General features: G+C 48.6%; 1 protein-coding gene across 3 annotated transcripts in view; it reads left to right on the top strand.

The window, feature by feature from the left end:
- Positions 1-7,842: 7,842 nt before the first annotated feature.
- The window catches only part of PPARD (peroxisome proliferator activated receptor delta), a 73,106-nt gene continuing 58,126 nt past the window's right edge, over positions 7,843-22,822 (top strand). For 2 of the 3 annotated variants that reach the window (XM_014846251.3, XM_014846252.3), the window contains exons 1-2: positions 7,843-7,992; positions 11,796-11,879. The gene's annotated coding sequence lies outside the window, so the exon portion shown is untranslated. Of the gene's footprint in view, positions 7,993-11,795; positions 11,880-17,799; positions 18,025-22,822 lie in introns of all 3 variants that reach the window. The other variant, XM_070515038.1, reaches the window with a different exon arrangement.

Below are 22,822 nucleotides of genomic sequence, written 5' to 3'. Positions count from 1 at the left end.
CATCATCCAATCCAGTGGATTCTCTCTCTTTCATCCTCTCCTGTCTGCCCCTCCTTCCCTAGCCCCATGGCTACTGCCATGGCCAAGGCCTTTGTATCCTTTCCCTGCATGTGTACCTTTGCCTCCCTCTCCATCTTGCCCCATATCTAGTCAGTCTCCCAGTCCAACTGATTTCGATTTTCTTGGTCACTCTCAAATGTACCCCCTTGGGGCCATGTCTCACAGCTACTGCCTTACTCTGGCCCCCGTCACTCCCAACTGGATAAGAGCAGTAACCGGACCTCCTTGCTAACCCTTCTCCCTACAGCTGCCTGAATGGGTTTTCTCAAATGCAGATCTGTTCTTGACTCTTCCCACTTTCCACTCTCTCAGTGGTAGCCTGGACAGTCCAGTTCACATTCCCGTATGTGGCGCACGAGGCCCGCGATGATCCGGCCTAGGAGGGCCTCCCATGCTTCTGCTTTATGCATCTACTCGCAGCTCCTCCCTTTTTCTCCCCCGGGGCCTGCACACTGGCTGTCCTTTCCACCTGACTTCACGTAACAGCCTGCAAAACTAGATGCTCGAGTTCCTTGAGAGCAGGGATCTATCTTTTTCAATTTATATCCCCAGTGCCTAGCACAGTACTTGGCTCTTAGTAGGCATGCAACAAATGTTAGTTGAATGAATTCACGAAGGCACAAATTCTAAAATGAATGAGTGGGTGTTACACAGCTTGAAAGTGATGAAGTAGCTAAGATTCAAACTCAAGTCCATTCATTTATTCAACAAATTATTTACTAAGCTCTTATTATATGTCAGGTATTGTGCTAGGTGCTGGCTATATGGCACAGAACAGAACAGAGTCCCTGCCCTCCTGGAGTTTATGTGCTTATCTGATATCAAAGTTCATGTCTTTTGCAAGTACACCAAACTTTATTGCAAGGAACTTCATTACAGTCTATTTAAAGTGTCATGAAACAGCTGCCAGTATAACACAATGCATATTCTAGGCATGGGAATTGAGTGCAGTAGGAATTCAGAAAAAAGGGAAGGATTGGGTAGGAGCTGGGATTCGAGGTGGCCCTTAAAATTTTTAATAAATAGAGCCGGCCCGGTGGCGCACTGGTTAAGTTCCCACATTCCACTTTGGCGGCCCAGGGTTCACCGGTTCAGATCCCAGGTGCAGACATGGCACTGCTTGGCAAGCCATGCTGTGGTAGGTGACCCACATATCAAAAAAAAGTAGAGGAAGATGGGTACAGATCTTAGCTCAGGGCCAGTCTGCCTCAGAAAAAAAAAATTTTTTTAACAAATAAGAAAGGAGAGTAGGAGAACATGGGGACGACACCAGTAGAAAGAAGCCTAACACATTTACGGACACAAGAAGTTTGGATTCTGGATATTGGATGAGAGGATCAGCGGTCCTCTAATTGGAGTGGAGTATCTCCAGGGCACTAGGACTTTTTTTTTAAAGACTGGCACCTGAACTAACAACTGTTGCCAATCTTCCTTTTTTTTTTTTTTTCTGCTTTATCTCCTCAAATCCCCCCCGTACATAGTTGTATATCTTAGTCGCAGGTCCTTCTAGTTGTGGCATGTGGGATGCTGCCTCAACATGGCCTGACGAGCGGTGCCACATCCATGCCCTGGATCTGAACCGGCGAAATCCCAGGCCACCACAGCAGAGTGCACGAACTTAACCACCCAGCCACGGGGCCGGCCCCAGGCACAAGGATTTTTTTAAAAATCAATTTGCAGATCCCCAATTTCCAAGTGTTCTCTATACCATATCTGCTTTCCTCTTCCACAATTTCTCCATTCCTACTTCCAGTAGCAAGGCTCACCACTCACCCATCCACTGTCTTCCAATAGTAGACAACCCAGAGGGGTAAAATTCCTGGAACACTGTTGAAATGCTGATGTAGAACTGTGGGTACTGAGAAAGTGAATGGCTCGAAAGCTGGGCAACAAATTCTTTTTATTTTCAAGTCAGGGGGTTTCCAAATCTTCACTTTCAAAACCTGGAAGGACTTACTTGCATTGTCAGCTGAAAAAAAGTATATATATATATATATATATATATATATAATTTATTTATTTATTTTTTTGCTGAGGAAGATTCTCCCTGAGCTAATATCTGTGCCAATCTTCCTCTATTTTGTATGTGGGTCGCTGATGCAGCATGGCTATAGGTCCGCGCCTGGGAACCAAACCTGGGCTGCTGAAGCAGAGTGCGCCAAACTTAACCACTCTAGGCTACAGGGCTGGCCCCAACAATATATTTTTTTTAATAGATCTCTGTGAGTTTTTTGGCAAACAACTCAGAATTAGATGCCATTGCTACTGTATATCAAAACTCTCCATTCTCATCTACTTATTTACGTGAAAAAGGTTTCTCAGCTTAAACATGAAAAAATAGAACTAGAAGTGATGCTGAATGCAGTCTCATTCTAGTAATAAGTAATATTCAACTATGAACATATAAACGTGGGGGAAAAAAGTAGCTCATCCATTTCATTATGAAACACATTTCCAATTATTTTTTGTGTTTATGTATAATACTTATAAAAATAATATTTATGTTGTTTTCATCAATTGGATGTTACTATATTTATAATGGCCACTCAAACCAGAAGAAAATGTCTCACTTAGAGCTTTATAATTACATAAAACTTAAAAATTTAAAAAATTTCAACCTATCTACATATTTTGGTTGCAGAGACATATGATGATTAAGAAAAGACTTCCAAGCATACATGTTACATTAAGATTAGACTTTTGAGGGGAAAGTGCAACGGAAACACAAATACAATGAGAAAAGAGACAATGTAAAATTTTTCATTGCTAAAGAAGAGTTTGTTCTTCTTCTTCTTTTTTTTTTTTTTTGGTGAGGAAGATTGGCCCTGAGCTAACATCTGTGCCACTCTTTCTCTATTTTGTATGTAGGATGCCAGTCCCCTTGTTCATGTATTTTTAAGACGAATGATGGTGAGTACCAAATCACTATGGGATCTGAGTCTTAATAGATACATTTAAAAGGGTGATATAGCAGTTTTATATTAAAATGTCAGTATTTATAAAATAGTAGATATTACATCCATCCTCTGCAAATACTAATGATGAAAATTATTAGGGGCTGGTCTAGTGGTGTAGTAGTTAAGTTTGCACACTTCACTTCAGCAGCCAGGTTCACCAATTTGGGTCCCAGGTGCAGACCTAGCACCGATTGTCAAGCCATGCTGGTAGGCGTCCCACATATAAAGTAGAGGAAGATGGGCATGGATGTTAGCTCAGGGCCAGTCTTCCTCAGCAAAAAGAGGAGGATTAGGAGGGGATGTTAGCTCAGGGCTAATCTTCCTCAAAAAAAGAAAAGAAAAATATTAATGTCACCTTAAAAATGTGCAAGGAGCCGCATAGTTCTTATATTTTTTTTAGGAGTAGAGGGGTAAAAAATTTTGAAGACCACTCCTATGAAGGACTCACGACGAGAAAAGTAGAATGAGGTCTGATTACAGACGTTCTTGAAAGCTAGGTAGAGTTCAGACGTGAAGTGGCAAGCTGACCTCTAAGCCTGTTTCCTCACCTGTCAGTGGGGTCCATTTCAAGTTCTTCGATGTTCTATGATGGGACACGGAGGCGTTGACAGTTGAGGTGTGAGACAGTGCAAGGAAGATCACCCTGATGCCTGAATGCCATCCACACTGGAACAAGTACGAGAAGCTGTCAGTCTTGGGGGACACTAATAGGGGGCAGGAGAAGATACTTTCCAGGCTTTTGATTCCAGGATTAGAAAGTAACTCCTCTGTCCTTTCCAACATCCCGGACAAAGGAGAATGTGTCCAATCTCTGATGCCCTCAGAGATACCCGCAAACTCTGGAGGCCAGGCAGAAAGCACAGCCATCGTGGTCCCAGGTCAGCCCTCTGTGGATGGACTGTGAGAAGAGGTGGGGAGGCGAGGCGACCGGCTGGGGTGCAAGAGGCTTGTTGCAAACTGCTGCCAGGATGTGCAAGGCGCCTCCCGGTCAAGCACAGTGTCTACCCAGACAGAAGAGGCGCCAGCAGCAGGTTGCCTCTCTGGCTTCTGCTGTAGGTGAGACAGGGAGGAAGGAGGTTGATTTCGGGAGGCTAAGGAGGCCCCCACCTGCTTGCTGGAGCCTGAAATGGCTGTGGAGGAGGTTGGAATCTAATTCAAAGCAGATCCAGCCTTACTCCACACTAAGTTATCGTTCAGTTATACTGCAATTGGGCATCAGAGCAAGTTTTGGTAGCTGAGACTGCTGGCTGCTCTGGAACAGGTTGCACAAGCTTGGCAGGGATGAACTTTTCACACTTTGAGCTGTGCCTGTGGGCAAATCTGTTCAAAGTGAAGATTAGAGGAAGCTGTATTAGTCTGGGTTTTTGGTTCAAGTAAGAGAAACCGATTTAAGTCAAAAAGGATTTATTAACAGAGTATAGAGGAGCTGCTTAAATAATTGGGAGGATGAGAGAGCTAGCTGAGAGGCTGTATAGTCAGGAACAATACCCTAGATCATAGCACACAACAGTTCTTACGAAGACACCCCAGCTGCCATCTCTGGGTATAGATGCTGCTGCTTCCATGGCTAATATCATGGGTGCTAGACGCTGCTCCGGCAACCGCTGCTTCTTACAGCTGGAAATTAGGTGGAGCTGCTCTGCCACTTACCCGCATGGATTACATGTGCTCCCATTTCTTCACCTTCCCAGCATCTGGCTGGTGGAGCCTTGGTCACGTGGCTATGCCCTAGCTGCAAAGGAGGCTAGAAGCAAACGCCTGACATTTTCAGCTTCTGTGCTGGAGGAAGAGTCTGCAGTGAGAAATTCCCCAAATATAGGAAGGGGATTCCAAAGTTAGGTGGCCCCAAACAAGGAAAGCCTTGAAGAAGATGGAGATACACAAAACGGCACATTCTGAGGCCGGCAATCTGGGCGGTAAAGGAAACCATAATCATTTTATATAAGGAACTGGGGATGTTGTAGCTTGGAGAAGAAAAAAATATAAGGGAACAGGGTCATCGCTGTTTGTCCTCCCCCACGCGACTCTATGCCCCACCGTGGGCCTCGTGGCTCGGTCTCCTCCCACTTCTGTGTTCTGAGAGCCCGGTTTTCTATATGGAAAACAGAGTGACTTAGTTTACCTCCAAGGGATAGAACTAAGAGTATTGAGTAGGAGCACCAGAGGATATACATTTTTGCACAATATAAGGAAGATTTTTCTTTCTTCTTAAAAAAAACAAACCATGTTTTCATTATGAAAAAAAATGCTCAGAATAAAAATATAGAAAGATAATTATTCACAGAACCACAACCCAAAGGCAACTGCTGATAACATTTTAGTGTGTTTCCTTCCAGTTTTTTAATGCTAATTTTTTGTTTTCCAAACACTATACATATCTCTATGTTCTATACATGTTGTCAGAGTCTGCCTTTTTCCACTGATCAGATCATAACATTTTTCCACTTTTTCACCAACTCTTTGTAGGCATCATTTTTAATGGCTGCATAATATCCCACCAGGAGTGTACAGCATAATTTACCTAAACATTTCTCTGTTGTCAGACAATTAGGTTATCTCCAGGTTTTTGTTGTTTTAAATAATAATGTAATGAGAAATGGATTTATGGGGTCTAAGCATTAAATACACTTTTTGACTATGTTATATTAAATATTATAGATATCTTTTTTAATATAAAAATGAAATGAAGTGAAAAATATAATATCTTAACAGTGCTCCCAGAATTTCTTTTAGGGAGGGAGCTATCTTTATTAGGGGAAATAAGCCCCCTAGGGGAGAAAGTGAGCTCTTCAGGGCATGAGTGCTGGCAGGAACACTAGCAATAAAGAGATACGGTTAAGTAGTCTCTTTCTGGGGCCAGCTGGCCCTGTGGTGTAGTGGTTAAGTTCGGCACGCTCCACTTCAGCGGCCCAGGTTCCCAGCTTGGATCCTGGATGTGGATCCACATTACTTGTCAGTCAGGCTGTGGCAGCCACCCACACATGAAGCGGAGGAAGACTGGCACAGATGTTAGCTCACAGCCAATCTTCCTCAAGCAAAAAAAGAGAAAGATTGGCAATAGATGTTAGCTCAGGGCCAATTTTCCTCAAGTGAAAAAAGAGAAAGATTCCCATTTGGAACAACATGAATGGACCTGGAGGGAATTACATTAAGCAAAATAAACCAGACAGAGAAAGAGAAAGACAAACACTAGATGATTTCACTCATATGTGGAAGATAAACATACGCATGGACAAAGAGAACAGTTCAGTGGTTACTGGGGGAAGAGGGCTGCAGGGTTGGGCACAGTGGGTGAAAGGGAGCACTTATACGGTGACGGACAAGTAATAATGTACAACTGAAATCTCACAATGTTGTAAACTATTATGAACTCAGTAAAGAAAAAAGAAAGATTAGCAACAGATCTTGGCTCAGGGCTAATCTCCAGCAAAAAAAGAAAAAAAGAGGAAAAAAGTCTCTTTCTTCCTGGGAAGACAGAGGAATTTGTTTTCTCCCCAGACAGCATGAGACAGAAGAAAGAATGGTGGGGCAGAGAGGAGAGGTAGTGATTTGGGAAAAGGCCAGGCCCTAAAGGGTGAAGGGCCAACTAGAAAACTTCAGTGGGGGCTGTGGAAAGGACTTTAAAGAATGTCTGATGTGTGAGTTTAAACTGTTTGCAATGCATCACGTGACTCTGCCCCAGGGCTCACAGCATCATAGTGTCTTCTATCCTCATGAATGTTCTGTGTGGGACAAGGTGTGGGCAGCCCTCAGGAAGTGCCGAGTTTCATCTCTACATTTCCGAACTGTGGCACTGCAACAGCCCAGCCTGGCAGAAGCAGGAGCCCAGAGGCAGAGATACTTCGGAGGATAACAATCTCCAGAAATTTGCAGAAATCTTAGGGAAGGCTTTGACTTCTACAATCCATTCTTATTTCCATCTTAAAGGGCTAGGAGGCTGATATCTGAACTACAAAAGCAATGCAATTTCATCCGAAATAGTAGGAAAAAAAGAGAAGCAGAAAAAGAAATTCACTCTAGTTCTACCGGTCAGATATCTGAGGGTGTGGCCTGAGGAGTGTTATGCGGGCGAGAGGTGAGAGGTAATCTTTACCTTTAAGACAGTGGACAGGAGGGAGTTACCCGGTTGATCGTACACCTGTGAGTCAAGCTTTGTTCATAGCCAGATGAGGAACCCACCCTCTTCCTCCAGACAGCCTCCCAGCTGCTTAGCACTTTTTTTTATGATATACCTGAAGGGAAAGGTTGGAATAACAGGTCCTTTCCAGGTCCTAACGACCTGGGTTAAGAAGCGAGAACAGAATTGTCTACAAAAGTAGGGAGGATGTTCCCCATTTAGGTGGGCAGTCGTATTCGATAAGTACATGGGAAGATAGGTAAGAAGTCCAGAACCATAAAATTCTAGTTGCAAAAGCCTCTTGATGGAGGATAGGTCTTTTATTAAAATTACAGGCAATGGAGTCTGGAGACCCGGGTTCTAGCCTCATCATTGCTTCTCACTGCAAGTCACGCACCTTCTCTGGGATTGTTTCTTCACTGGAAGGATGAGGAGGCTGCATTAGCCAACCTCTACGTTCCCTTCTAGCTTTAAATTCCGTTTTGTGATACTTGCCAGACTCGTTCTACTGGCCCCGACGCTCCCACCCGGCTCCTCCCACAGCCGCCGCGCCCGCATCCGGCACCAGAGGGCGCTGCAAGCGGGTCCAGGGCAGCGTGCGGTGGGCGGAGTCGCAGAATCAGCGGTCTCTGGGATGCGCGGTGATTGGCCGCGGCCGGGCGGAAAGGGGCGTGGCGGAGGTGGGGCGAGCTGCGCGGTGACGTCGCCCTGGCGGGGGCGGGGCGGGGTCGGGCCGCGCAGCGTGTGACGCCACGGCCGCCGCGGAGCCGGGATTAATGGGAAAAGTTTTGGCAGGAGCCGGAGGATCCTGCGGAGCCTGCGGGACGGCGGCGGTGGCGCGGGAGGTGGCCGGGACAGGTCGGTCCGCGCGTCGGGGGGAAGCGGGCAGGCGGGCAGCGGAGGGGAGCGGCGCGCCCGGGCTGAGGCGCCCACCAGGGCTGGAGCGCAAGGCCCGGCGGGGAGTGGGGTGGGCGAGAGGCCGGGGTCCGCGGACCAAGCCGCCGCCGCTTCCCGGCGCTCCGGCCCGAGCCGGTCCGCGCCCGTCCGTTGCTCTCCTGGCGCCCCGCCCCGCTACCCCTGCGCCCCCAGCCGTCTGGACCCCCATCGCTGTTTGTCCTCCCCCACGCGACTCTGTGCCCCCGCTGTGGGCCTCGTGGCTCGGTCTCCTCCCACTTCTGTGTTCTGAGAGCCCGGTCTTCGGCTTGGGGTCCTCTCCCACTCTCCTTGGCTCTGACCTCTTCCTTCATCGCATCTCTAGTGTCCCCACATCCGTTGCCCTCTCTACCCAGGGTCTGCCTGGGGATCTTCTCTGTCCCCCTCCTTATCCTTGTCTCCTGCCTTCGTCCTCCCATCCTTGCCCTCTCAGTCTTTGCTCTGTTTTCCCATCCCTCACCCCTCCTTTTCCCCGTTGCCTGGTCCCTCTCAGGATCAAGGCTCCCCGTCGTCTTCCTCACGGTGGTATTAAGCTTTTTCAGCCCCGTTCCTGCAGTCCCTGTCTCCCTAAGCCCCTCTTGTCCTGGCTCTTCCCAGAGGTCGTGTTTTTGCTCCTCTCTTTGATTTCCTTCTTATCAGTCCTGTCCCCTGCATTCTTGTCACCGCCCCCCACCCCCTCCCCTCCCAGTTCCTTGCCTCTGCTTCAGGGAGAAGCATTAGCTGCATACACGTCTCTGCTTTCCCTAGACCTGCAGTTGAGGTGCCCGTGGGGTGGGATGGGGGTGTTCAGCTTCTGACTGAAGTGAGGGGCTGAATGTCTGAGGTATGTCTGTGTGGGAGAATTTACTGGGGTGTTGCATGAGGGATGATGTCCCATTTTAGATCATTTTTCTAATCACAGCTTTAATGCTTCCCCTTTATGGGTCTGTTGACTTCCAGGAACTCTCAGGGAGAGACCGGCTGCTGAGTTGGGTGTGTGCCAGGGGTAGCTGGAGGCGTCATCCAACTCTTTTCCCCTTCCAGGAAACAGGGCTCTGTGTCTTTCCTCTCTGGATGTTTCAAACACATTTGAACTCTGATATCCTAGTCTACCTCAGCCCTCATTCTCACCCTCCACCCTATGCCCGATCCCAAAGAGCTAAGAGAAGTCTCTAGAAGCTGTGCTCCAGAGAATGCCTTTGGTCCTCAACCTGTTTCTTCTCTACTGGCTCCAGAACATTTTTTCCTGTTTGAGTGTTGAAATAGATTGCCAGCCGATAGCCCTGGGGCTGGCAGTTATCTGTCCCTTTTATTATTGGTGGCTTGCACCAGCTGCTGATTTTCCCTTGCTCATCTCTGACCCACTGAATGTGTCAGGGCCTCTGGTATCAGTCACTGAGCAGGTTCTCTTGAAGATTCTTCTCCCTCTGTTCCCCTTGGGAGCTTAATTTCCTGTGGATCCAAGAGGGAGGATGACACTGAAGTTCTGTTCCCTTTACCTGGGCGTAGCATGGGACATCAGGTCGATATCTGCCTGGGCAGGTTGTGAGGCTGCATTCGTTAGTCCATGTCAGGGAACTTGAGTTGCTTCCAGCCACAGAGATCATCCTCTCTGGGGCTGGAGAGCCCACCACCTCTGTGATGTGTCTGGGTGTTTAACCTTCTTGCCAGGCAGAAAGCTCTTTTCAGATGCCTTCAATTTGAGCTCCTTTATTTGGCGCTGGTCCCCTAGAGAGAGCTTCAGGAAATAGCATATCCTCTGTTTCTGCCCAATCTGATCTTGGAGGATTCTGAAAGCGTGACCCACTCTCAAGTTTAGAAATGAAGGCCTGTTGTTTCACCTGGCTCTGGGTTTCTAGGTCTCCTCTTTTGAGGATCGTGCTCTCCGTCTTTGAGCCAGAATTGCACACAGAGTTGGCATCCTTCAGGAGCTGTGGTGGAGAGCCAACTGAGCCAGCTAGACGAGACTTTAAAGTTTTGGAATCCTCTTGTGCACTGACCCTTTTCTGTGAGAGGAATAGGATCGTGGATGGCTGAACCAGTCCCCTTTCCACTGACCCTGGGCCCCCTCCTAAGCAGCACTTGGAGGGGATTTGGGCAGAATGGACCAAAAGGGGTCCCTTGGTTCTCTGAGGAACATCCCTCCGGAGTTTAATTGGTCATCTGATGAAGCTGAGGTGGTGTGTTTGGTGGTAATTGGTTTAGTCTCTGGCTGCCCAGAGCTTTACCTGACTCTCCTGCACTTTGCTCCATCTCTGTCTGTGCTAACCCTTTAGTGGTACTCTCCCCCGAGGCGGCAGGTGAGAAGCCCAGTCCTTGTAGAGCAGCTTGGGCACCAGCAGCCCTGGCCAGATAGCTTCTTGCAGTTCATCCACCCTGTTGTCTTCTGCCTGGGTAGTCATGATTATCGACTACCAAGTTCCCATTCAGCGGTTTTTGCAGGGCCTGGGTCAGCTTGCCTCTCTTTTTCAAAGGTGCGGGCAGATAGGCCCCTGACGTTATTCTACAGATGGTGTAGCCCATCAGCTCCTTAGTTTAGCAAACGAAGTGCTCTTTGGTTTGGCTGCCTTTCTCCTTGCCTTACCACCACTGCCTGCCTCCTTCCTTGGTGTATGCCTCAACCCACTCAGGAGGAATTGCCCTTACTCGGCTTTCCAGCCCACCTGTGGTCCCTCAGGTCCCTTCTCCACCACCTGGTACGGCCATTGTTGGGCACTGGCTGGGAAGCTAGTAGGCCTCTGCTTTGGATAGACTGCAGCAGTCCTAGCTGTCCTTTGTGCAAGCTGTTCTCAGGGCCTGCAGATCCTGGCGTGTCCTGCGACAGTTCAGCTCTTCTCTCTCAGGAGGAGTTGGACCAGTCTCTTCTAAAGGCTTCAGCTGTGTCCTGTCACCGAGGCCCACCTCCCAGGGTCTTCCCTGCCAGTTGGGAAGCTAAACTGGGGCTCTCCTCCACTGCCTTCATAGGGCCTGGAAGTGCCAGGAGCCACCTCACTGCCCAGCATTGTCCACACTGGGACACACTTTCTTCTTCCTCCTTACGCAGCGTCTCCATGGACTTTGTCCTGCCAGGCTCTTGCTTGTGTCACATCAGAAGTTCTGTGCGTGATGCCCTTGTCTGTGCCATGTTGTCCCAGATTGCCCAGTGGCGGCTGCTTGTAGATGGTTTGGTGTCCCTGAGTGTTTTTCTGTGGCTTTGGATCCAGGGGGAGGAGCTGCTTGCAGCAGCTGGCTCCCACGGTGTCAGAGGAGAGCTGGGCACTTGCTTGAGCTTGGCAGGGAGGAAATGCCCCTCGGATCAGGTTTCAGACACGTAAGTCTTCTTCCTTGGCAGATGATTCCCGGCCTTTATAACTCAGGCTGGTGATTAGGGTGTGACTGCAGTCCTGTCTCCATGGGGCTTTGGTCAAGGAATCAAGGGTGACTCAGGGCGTCTCCATTTATGAGCTGCCACCCGTGGAGGGTGTTGGGCTCCAGCTCCTTTACCTTACCTTCTGCGCCGCCCTGGCAAAATCAGCAAAGCCAGTATCTGCCTACTTGGAAAGGAGCAGACTCCTTCCAGGACTGGGAAATATTTGCTGACTCAGGCTCAGAATCGCATCTCTGAGTATGTGTGTGAGGGACGGAGGAAGAGCCAGCTTGCCTTAGGAGCACTCTTTGAGCTCTGGTGTTTAACTCTAACTTATTAGAGCTGCTTTTATGACCGCTGGTGCCTCTCAGCTAACGATGTTGGGTTTCTTTCGATCCTGCAGTGTTGCCTGGTGTTTGGGGCATGCACATGGTACTCACGCAGCGGCTTCTGCTCACCAACAGATGAGGACAGATGCACCAAAGAGGTAATCTTTTTTCCTTTCCCGGGGCCTCTGACAACTGACTGACATGTCTCAGGTTTAGGATCCTGGCCTAGATGATGAAATCATTTCACCAAGGCGGAGTCCCACATCCCAGGTGCCTGTCATAGCACCTGCTACTCATCACGTACATAGTGGGCACTTACTAAATAATTATTGAATGTCACTGTCTTACATAGTTTTTTTGGGAGTATTTAGATTTTTACCTTTACACCTACTAAAACATAAATGCCACAAAGGCAGGGACTTTTTTGTTTTCTGTTGTGTCTAGGACAGTACCTGGCACAGAGGAGGTGCTAAATAAGTATGGAATGAGTAAATGAACAAACTTTCTTTTTTGCCTATATGAGTGTCACAAGGATCAGGCCACAAAGATCATGTCCATCATTCTCTGTCATTTATGCAACAAATATTTTTGAATGCCAGACACAGTACTAGGCACTAGGGAAGTGATGATAGTAGAAATGCAGATTCAGTTCAGTCCCTGTCACATGGGTCTGTAGGTTACTGGCGACTATGAGAGCTGGGCATAATACATGGAATTGCTTCTCTCCTGGGGTAGCTGGTCCTCACAGAGGGTGAACAGTGCTCTGGGCTTCCCATCGCCATTTCCCTGTTTGTCCTCAGGATGCCTGGTAGGTTTTGTAAATTCTCAGAAAGGGAGCTCCAGGGAATTTGATGTTCATTGTCCCAACTATTTGGGAGGCCAGGCTATGGCGGGGTCCCTGCTGGGGGCCAGGGGAAACATGGGGCTCCTGTCTCATTTGTTTTAATCTCTGAAGTTCAGTGGTTCCAGAGCTGTTTATGGGCTTCACTTCCCTTTCTCTGCCTTTAACACTCTGCGGGTTTTCCTGTTGCCAAACAGGGTGCTGAGCCCATGTGTCTGTCTGTCTGTGGGAGTCAGGTTGTTTGTGGATCTTGCAGGAAGGCCTTAGGAGGGGCCCCTCCTGTCCTCAAACCAATACCAAGTCCTTTCGTCTGAAGGAAATGTGAAGGAGGAAGGAGGGGGTGGTGGGGGCTTCTGAGGTTCCCTGAGAGGGGCGAGGTGGAAGTGCCCCCTGTGCAGGAGAGCTGCTGAATTGAGTTGGTTGCTTTGTCACCTGTTTGAGCAGCAGCTAGCGACAGTGGCAGCATGTCCCGTGGTCAGTTTTCCAGTTCATCCCTGAGCTTTGAGCTCCCAGTCCCAGCTAGAAGTTTGCTGTCTTAGTTTCCCCTGGCACAGATGAAGCTATAGCTTTGTCAGACTGTTCGTTGTTAATCTCAAAAAAAACGGTGGCATTGCCATCTTAGTCTTCCCCCTGTGAGGCACTTTCGGTGGCCACGTGCTGTGACAAATATTTCACATGTGATCCTTGGCTGCCCCCATGCTGCAGGTATGTGGAACCTAGTTGGGGAGAGAAGACATATGCACAGAAAGCTTTTTAAAATATTAGAGCGCTGGTGGGTCCTAAGAACATGGTGCTGTACAAGGGTACCCACTTAGAGGAGCAAGTTGTCACTGAGGCTTGGCTTTGTCCCTGAAGAAACTGGGTTTCGGATTGCTCCTTGGAAGTAAGTTGGTTAGTTTTGAAGTCAACTTTCTAATATTGTAAAACAGTGATTCTCAAACTTTTTGTCCTCAAGACTCCTTTACACTCTTAAAAATTATTTTAATTAATTCATTTATTCATATTATTTATTTATTTATTTTTGAGGAAGATTAGCCCTGAGCTAACTACTGCCAATCCTCCTCTTTTTGCTGAGGAAGACCAGCCCTGAACTAACATCCATGCCTCTACTTTATATGTGGGATGCCTACCACAGCATGGCTTTTGCCACGCAGTGCCATGTCCACACCTGGAATCTGAACCAGCGAACCCCGGGCTGCCGAAGCGGAATGTGTGCACTTACCCACTGCACCACCGGGCCAGCCCCTACACTCTTAAAAATTATTAAGGACCCCGACAACTTTTGTTTACTGTATTAGAAATTAAAACTGAGGAATTAAAAGAAATCACTAGTTTGTTACTTCATTTAATATAATAATGATAAACCCATTACATGTATCATAAAAGACATTTTTAATGAAAAATAGCTGTTTTTCAAAATAAAAATTGAGAGAAAGGGGGGCAGATTAGAGAATGGTAGGGAGAGAGATAAAGAGGGGGGAAAAGAAGAGGGGAAAACAGCAAAAAGCATTTGCAGGAGGTCGAGATTGGAAGAACTGCTTGAGGCTGAGAGAAGACTCTACAGGGACTACAGTGTTAGCAAAGAGCTGGCTCCTTCTGTGGCTCCTGGGGGCCTGGCTGCTGGGTTCTAGCACCTCCGTCTTGCCCTGTCTCTGGAGCTCCTTCTGTCTGGGAAGAGGCCAAGGGAAGAGCTGGAGTGGCTTTGGTGCTGGGCAGACCTGGGTGTGTGACTCTGAGCTCTAGTGTGTGGGTTCACGACTTAATGATTAAAATGAGCCTCAGTGTGTGCTGGTTTGTCCCTGTCCTGCTGAGTTTGGTTCTGAGGTGGGGAGCTGGGAAGAAACGCCTTTCAGAACCAGTTCCTTCCCGGATTGACAGGCTGTGGTCCCGAGAGCCCAGCCTCAGAATGGGGAGCTGTCACCTTGTGTTAAACAGTTTTGGCATTCTGGCAAGTGCGTGGTCAGCACCCCTGCTTTTCTTTTGAGCCCAGTCTTCAAAGCCTAACTTCCACCCAGCCTTGTTGTCCTCTCAGCGGCTCTCCTGAGACCATTACTGAATTCTCCACAGCTAATAGCAACACAGCTTTGGAAGAGTTCTCTCATGAGGAGGATGCTGAGGGGAGACTCCCAGGTGTGTGGGAAAACCACCTCATGCTTAAGTTTATTTCTATATTGTTATACTAATAGGAATCTTAAAACAGATTTTCATTGCTTTCATTTGTAATTTGCCATAACTCCTGGATCCGTGTCACTGCTTTTGGCACGTCCTCATCCAGGAGTCGTGACCTCGGCCGCAGAGTTACTTGGCTGCCGCTCCGGTGGAAGTGCAGGCCAGCTTTGCTCTCCCAACAGCAGCGCTCGCCAAGCAGGCTGCCCTGTGTCTGCGGGCCCACTCTCTCCTCACAAACAGGCCATCCTGAATTTGCCAGAGTGAGCTCTACTCATCATCCCCTTTTCCAAACAAGCAAGCAAGGTGTGGTTTTCCTCAGTTTCCCTGAATTGCCTAAAACATTTCCTTGTTCATAATTCTCACTTTATTTTCTTCGCCGCCAGTTCCGTTTCCTCTAGCACAGGGTTTCTCAGCCCCAGCACTATCGACATTTTGGGCCAGGTGATTCTTTGTTTTGTGGATTGTCTGTGTGTTGCAGGATGTTTAACATCATTCCTGGCTTCTAGTCTTAGATGCCAATAGCACCCGCCACCCCTAGTTGTGAAAACCAGGAATGTCTCCAGACATTGCCACATGTCCCCTAGGAGCAAAATCACTCCTGATTGAAAACCACTGCTCTATCGTTTCCCCACTAAATATTTCTGGCCAGCTAGGTCCCCTGGTGAACTCACATCAAGAAAACCAGTAAGATAAGCATACCGTTCTTACATTGGAAATTTACCCTCCTCAGTCACCTCACTGGGCCCTTGAGGGCTTTGCTGAGTAGTGAAATGGTTCACAGTGAGCAGCATTTTCCAACTAAGTAAGAAACCACATCATGTCTACACAGCAGAGGGACAGTGTCCGAGGTGTAAAGCCTTCTCCTGGAGTGGTTTTGTTTCTCACGCTTTGCTTCTCCAAGTCTTTTAGTGTCTGGGCAGAAGTCACCTTCTTGTACCTCCCAGAGGTACCACGTAGAGCAGAATTGGTAACATGTAGCATGTGAACTGTCACTAACCTGTCTGTTCCTGTGTTGGACATTGCTACCTGATTGGGCACTCTCATCATAGCAGTCTTCCTCTTCAAACTCAGATGGGTTCTTGGAACCCTCCACCCTGGGCACTTCTCATGAGAGAAAGCTTCCCTGCCTTCCCTGAGCTCAAGCTTGTCCTTTGGCCCACATGATTTCTTTGCAACTTCCCCTCCTGTGAAAGCCTTCGGAACCGTGTAGGGATCCTGATGGGTTCCCATTGACCCTCAGCACGCACATCCTAGACTCTTGAGTGGTCCACTGGGGGCCTCAGGTTGGAGAAGAGAAAACTAGTGCTCAGTTTCGTGAAATTAATTCCCCACCCACTAGTTAATAGCAGGCAATTACAGGAAAAGAAAGACTCTGGTTCGGGTTGCTGCCAAAACTCCTGATCTGACTCTTCTTTCATGTGGACCAGATGTCTGAACTATGTTTCTCCCAAACTCTTGGAGTCTGCCTTTGTTAGACAGGGAAATGACCCCCAAGCATATCTAGGTCGTAACCCCTGGGACCTGTGGGTGCTACCATATATGGCACAATGGACTTTGCAGATGTGACTGAGTTAAGGATCTTGAGATGGAGAGATTATCGTGGATTGTCCGGTGGGCCTTAAGTGCAATCACAAGCGTCCTTTTAAGAGGAAGGCAAGGGGAGATGTGATAGAGAAGAAGGCAGTGTGACTACTGCAACAAAATGCTATGTTGCTGGCTCTGAAGATGGAGGAAGAGGCCAAGGAATTCAAGGAATGCAGCTCTAGAAGCTGGAAAAGCCAAGGAAACGTGCTCCCCTAGAACCTCGGGAGGAAGTGTGGCGCTGCCAGTACCTTGGTTTTGGCCCAGTAAAACTAATTTTGGACTTGTGACCTCCAGAGCTGTAAGATAATAAATATGTTTTGTTTTAAGCCATTAAGTTTGTGGTGGTTTGTTAGAGTGGCAACAGGAAACTACTCCAGGGCTCATCCGCCTCCAGGCGCAGGTGGTGACTTGGCTGATCCTTGTTCTTGTTTTAAGGTGATCGAAGAGAATCCCTTTCATGGCAGGTGGAGATTCTTGGTCCAGCCTTTTTCCAGACTAATATTCGAGAGAATATGCTCCTTGGGGGAACCTTTCACGGACTTGTTGGGAGCAAAAGAGAAGGGCTCAGATAGTATCTGATCTTTGCTTTTGGAGCTCGCCCCACACCTTCACTCAGATCAAATAAAGAGTTTCATCTCCTGCTCTCATGGTGGTTGTGGTAGGGAAAGGGGAGGGATTAAGTAAGTAAATTAAGTAAATCACATGTCAGGTGGTGATAAATGCTATATCGAAATATAAAGTAGGAAGGAGGTAGTGGCAGTTTTAAATAGAGGGTTTGGGGAAGGCCTTGCTGAGAAGGTAACGTTTGAGCTGAAAGAGGAGAGTGACCCATGTCTGGGAAGAAGGCAGAGGGAAGCAAGTGCAAAGGCCCTGAGACAGGAACGTGGCTGATGTGTTTGAGGAATAGTCAGGGAGCCAGTGTGGCTGTAGTGGAGTGAGGGAGGAAGAGAATAGAAGATGAGGTCAGAGGTGTGATTAGGGGCCGGATCACCAATGACCCTGAAGTACTAGAAAATCTCTTGCTTCACGCAGCCCTTTGCCCCTTCCTTCCTTTCTCTCTCCTCACACTACCACTCCATCTTTATGCTTGTGTTCCTCAATTCCTTTCCAGAGGATATTTTGTCACGTCATACCTGCCTAGGGGATATCAGCAGGTAGACAGAATCAACTTAAAATGTTAGATGAGGGGGGAAGAAGAGCAACCTCCTCTTTCTGAATATTGAAAGCAGTTACACTGTCAGTGGTGGCGTAGAGCTGACTACCTAGAAGTGAGGTTGGCCACTCGCACCAGGCAGTTCTGGGGTGGTTTCTGGGGATCCTCACTTCCATCACCCTCCTTCTCAGCCCCATAAGGACCTCCAGGCCCCCGAGCCTGCCACTTCTTTCCACTCCACCCCTCCTGGTCTTCCCACTGGGGGTCCCACAGTTGCCCACCTGAAATGCTTTCCTCATGGCGCCCTCCTCTCCCTGCCCTTTCCTCCCAGGAGCTGCACTGCAGCCTGCCTTCTTCCCCGTGACTCCCCCAGGTGGCTGCCGGAGGAAGAGAGCGAAGCACGAGCTTGTGCCACTGCACATTTGTGGTTGTCACCCAGGCTCTCAGCAGTCAGACCCCCATTCCTGGAGGGGCTGTTCCAGACCACAGGACTCTACCTCCTCCAGGTCTTCACAGTGATGCTTGGATTTCCGAGAATCAGATCCCAAAAGGTCAAGTAAGCCCAGCTTGAAAACTCCCTCCCTCCCAGATAGTGACCCCATGACAGTTCTGGTGCTCTGGCACTTACTTTTTTGTTGTTGTTGAGGAAGATTAGCCCTGAGCTAACATCTGCTGCCAATCCTCCTCTTTTCACTGAGGAGACTGGCCCTGAGCTCACATCCATGCTCATCTTCCACTTTATATGTGGGACGCCTACCACAGCATGGCTTACTGAGCAGTGCCATGTCTGCACCAGGGATCTGAACCGGCGAACCCTGGGCCGCCGAAGTGGAACATGCGCACTTAACCTCTGTGCCACTGGGGCGGCCCCATTCTCTGGCACTTTCTAAAAGGATAGTCCGTCATGACAAACGGTAGACTGTGCTGAGAAATGCAGGGTGGCCATTCGCACCAGGCAGTTTTGGGGTTGGTTTCCATGACAGTAGACTGTGGTGAGCTTCGTTGTCATCTGGGGGCCAGGTACACACTGTCTACACAGATTAAATCCTCCTGCCTGTGTCCCCAGTGTTATAGTCCTGGGTGACTGCCCAGAACCTGCTTTAAATAATGGCACCAAATTGATTGTCATTGAAAAGTAAAAATTCTCTGGTCGTAAACAAATTGATAATAATTTCTGTCTCCGGAGTGAAGATCACTGGGTAAATAAATTCCCAAACTGAGAAATGCATCCAATCAAAATTGTATTAATCCTGCCCTGTTTATATGGTGTGTGATTCTTGTGACTTTTCTTTTGGGGATCCCAATACCCCAGGGTACTTCAGTAGCTGCTTAACAATTTGCCTTTCATATCTTCAGTGTGTCTCCTTTTAGAAAAATATTTTGTCTGTTTTCTAGCCCTTTGCCTGACCTAGTAGGCATATCTGCACCCAGGCCAAGGCCAAGGCCTCCTCTGTCCTCTGAAGCCTGGGGTAGCCTTGTCTTCTCCTGCACTACCAGGACCATCTGTTTTTGATTCACTTTTGTACTCCCACCCTGGGCACGGTGTAGATAACCAAGAAGTACCTCTCTTGAGCTGGTTCAGCACTCCCAGAGCTTCTCCCTGTGCTGCTTGCTCTCTGTGGACTGCAGCCTGAACCTTGCCCTCCTTTCTGCTTTCCACTTCTGTCATGAGGAAGAACTAGTCCATCCATCTGATGTTCTCTATGAATCAGAGACCTTGTTTCGTCACAAGGGAGCAGCCAGTGATGCACGGTCACATCCTCAGTCCTGAGGGGTGCCCATTAACCATGATCAGAGATCATCTCCCCATAAATTGGCTCCTCAATGGGCAAGTGCCTTGTGCAGAGATGCTCACTAGGCACTTGTCAGATGGAAGGGTTGCTGGATGGCTGGCCTAAGTGGCCTTCTTCCCACAGAGTGGCCCTAGCACTAGCCTGCACCAGAGCCCTGTCTGCGAAGTCATTTCGTGGAGCAGCAGTCAGACATCTGTAGAGGAAACTGAAGCTGACATGTTCATTCTAGGACCCCTTGCCCAGTTGTCGCCCCTCCCTTCGGTTGAAGCTCAGTGGAGACAGCTGAGATTTTTGGCTTTGGCAGAGTCTTTTCCAGTTGCCTCCTCCTCCCCGGCTTCCTCCTCTGCAGGTCTGGTAAGGCTCCCTTCTCACACCTCTGGCATCGGCACCTACCATGGTGTTTATGGTGGAGTTAATGCCCATGTTCGGGGCTCTGCTCTTGGACTGAGAGTTCTTCAGGAGCTGGGCTCACCTGTGTCTGGTTGCCTTCTCATTCTCAGCAGAAGCCAGTAGCTGCCCGGGGGCTGAGTGGAATATGGCTGTCACGTGTTGAATGCACTGTGCTAATCACTTTACATGCATCACCTTGTTCACACAACTCTAAGAGGGAGGAATCATCGTGCCCTTTTTACTGATGAGGATGCTGAGGCTCAGACTGGTTAGGAAAACTGCCCAGAGCTGCACAACTAATCATGGCAAAGCTTGGATTTGAACCCAACTGATATAAAGTCGCTATCTTTGATCACCACATTTCAGGGCCTCCCCACAGAAGGATGGCTGGTGGAATCTAGTTCTTCTAGCTTGGGAATTACCTGCTTGACTGGCCAGATGGGTGTTGGCTGCAGAGAACACTCCCTGCTTTCGAGCACAGCAGAGTCCCTTGTTGGTCACTGAGCAGAAGCAAAACGTTGGCAGGCTTTGGGCCCCCCTGCAGAGTCTCCTTCCAGGTCAGTGGGCAGAGGAGGCCCTGAGAGTGGCTGTGCCTAGTGGCTCCCTGGATCTGCTTCAGGGCGTTGAGCAGCCCCCTAGAACCATGAGAAATAAGCAGCCAACTGGTAGGCCAGGTATGTAGGGTGGGAGGGACTCATAGGAGGAAAAAACAGTCTTTGCTCCAAGTGGTTAATCAACCTGCTTTCAGTCTGGTGAAGGGAGAGAAAGAGAACGTGGCCCAAATGTGCACATATGGAGTGAAGGAAGGAAGGGAAATTGCCTTTATTCAGTTTCTCCCTTGGGCCAGGTGTTACTCCGTAGATGAGCTCACTCACCCTCACACCAACCTGCAAGATGTGGGTATTGGTATTCCCATGGAAGAGATGAGGAGGTGTAGGATCAGAAAGGTTGAACAGCTTGCTTGAGTCATACAGCTGACAAATGACAGAGCTGGGGTTTGAGTCCTTTGGAGCCCTTGTTCTCAGTTTAGTAACTCTGCTCTTCCTGCTCATGTCACCTTAGCTTGGGCTTTCCAGGCTGTTCGAATGTGTGCAGGTATGCCTCTGCAGGCTGTGAGCAGAGGCTGAGGAAGAATCGGGGGCTCTTGGTACCTGTCTTGCTCAGCAATACAAGTCCTACCTAGACCAGCAGGACTTGCTGGTCAAACCAGCAGTGGCATTCCATTCGTCTCCTTTCTTGCACCTTTCCATCCCTGCTTTATTTTTAGAGAGCTGTATTTTTTTCTTCTCCCACTTCCTGGCTGGAGGCAGGGGTTGGAGTACGGGGAAGGCATACTTGGCATCTCAGCGGTGGCCTTGGCTGAGCTCTGGGGACTGTGCCCACCTTCCTGGCTTAATGGTCCCTCCTCCGGCCGGCTCTAGGCCAGGGGATCCTGGATAGAGGGACAGCAGTACTGCTCGTTTCTTTGGCTTCTCAGAAGGGAATGAGCAGAACAGGAAGTAGCATGTAGCACTCTTTGTATTTCTAGCCCTCTCGCTGTTTCTGAGGATGAGAACTTTGAGATAATATGGGGCAGTGGTTAGGATTGGGTGGGACTAAATTCAGGCTCTGCTCGTGGCCTTGGGCAAGTCACTTTATCCTTCAAGGCTTCCTCATCTGTAACAGGGGAGATAATTGTAGACCCTCCCTACCCCTCAGGGATGACTTGAGGATTAAAGGAGCTGTCCATCTCAAGACAGAGGAGGTGCTCATTGAGCCTGATTGTTTTATCCGATTATCTCTGCACCCAGCCCCACAGGGGGCTGCCAGTAAATGTTGATTGGACTGAACAGAACTTCAAAACTGTCTTCCTCTTTGTATCTGAATGTTGGCTGGAGCAGGTGTTGACTCCAGTCACTGACTGCCTGCGGGACCCCACAGGGTAGTTCCCATGGCAGCTGCCACCATCCGCCCTGCCAGCCCCCGCCTGGGCCCTGGAAGAGGCAACCAGGGGAGGTGAGGAGTCTTCCAGCCTGAGGATGTCAATAGTCCCCAGGCCCTGTTTTTGCTTTTGCTCCTTTCTGAGGCCCTGGCTTTTGGATGTGAGTTCTGGAGGGGTCGGGGCCCTGTGTCCCATGGGTACAGACACTGCCACGTGGTTCTGGGTGGTTGGGCCCAAGGTTTTAGGGGAAGGGCTTGCCACTGGCACTGTTTAGCTAGCTAGTAACAGTGAAAGACATCTTTGGAAACTTGTATTTGGGGGCTTAGAAATTAATCAGACGCCACCAATGGCCAGGAGAGGGGGAATTTGGGAAGCTGTCTTTTTTAGGATCTGGGGCTGGCACTTGGGCGCAAGAATTTCTGTGTGTGGGGTTTTTAATTTACTTTAAAATGTTTTTGGGACCAGCCCCATGGCCGAGTGGTTAAGTTTGTGCTCTCCGCTTTGGTGGCCCGGGGTTTCACCGGTTCAGATCCTGGGCGTGGGCATGGCACCACTCATCGAGCCATGCTGAGACGGCGTCCCACATAGCACAACCAGAGGCGCTCACAACTAGAATATACAACTATGTACTGGGGGGCTTTGGGGAGAAGAAGAAGAAAAAAAAAAGATTGGCAACAGTTGTTACTTCAGGTGCCAATCTTTAAAAAAATAAAATAAAATCTTTTGTTATCTAAGTAGTGTTTATTCATTATAGACAATTAGAAAATACAAGTAAGCACTGAGAAGAAATAGAAGTCATAGATAATAATACCATCCATCAGTGACTGCTGTAAATTTTGGTCTGTGCTCTTTCAGATTTTACTGACTTTGTATACCTATTTTTTGTTTCAGAAATGAGATACTCTTTAACATTTGGTTTTGTGACTTGCCTTTCCCATTTTTTGGGTGGTTTGATTACATCTGTTTGCTCTCTGACCTTTCCTGCCCTTTTTGAGTGAGCAAAGAAAGGCATTTTGCCCAAAGAGAAGCATTTGGGAAGAGCCGTGTGGTTGTTCATTGGGGTAATGGCTTAAGTAGTGGAGGGCAGAGAGGTGCGTGAAGTCAGTCTCTGCCTCTCCCCATCTGTCTTCATCCGTGCTCGCCAGCCCACCCCCTGCCATCTGCTCTCCCTACCCACCCCTCTGCCTTTTTTATTTCTTCCATACAAACCCTGAAAAGGATACCACCTCCAGTCTGAAGGTTTCTTTCCA

The sequence above is a fragment of the Equus asinus genome, chromosome 8, assembly GCF_041296235.1.
Source record: "Equus asinus isolate D_3611 breed Donkey chromosome 8, EquAss-T2T_v2, whole genome shotgun sequence".
NCBI lineage: Eukaryota > Metazoa > Chordata > Mammalia > Perissodactyla > Equidae > Equus > Equus asinus.
This window is presented reverse-complemented; position numbering and strand designations above follow the sequence as displayed.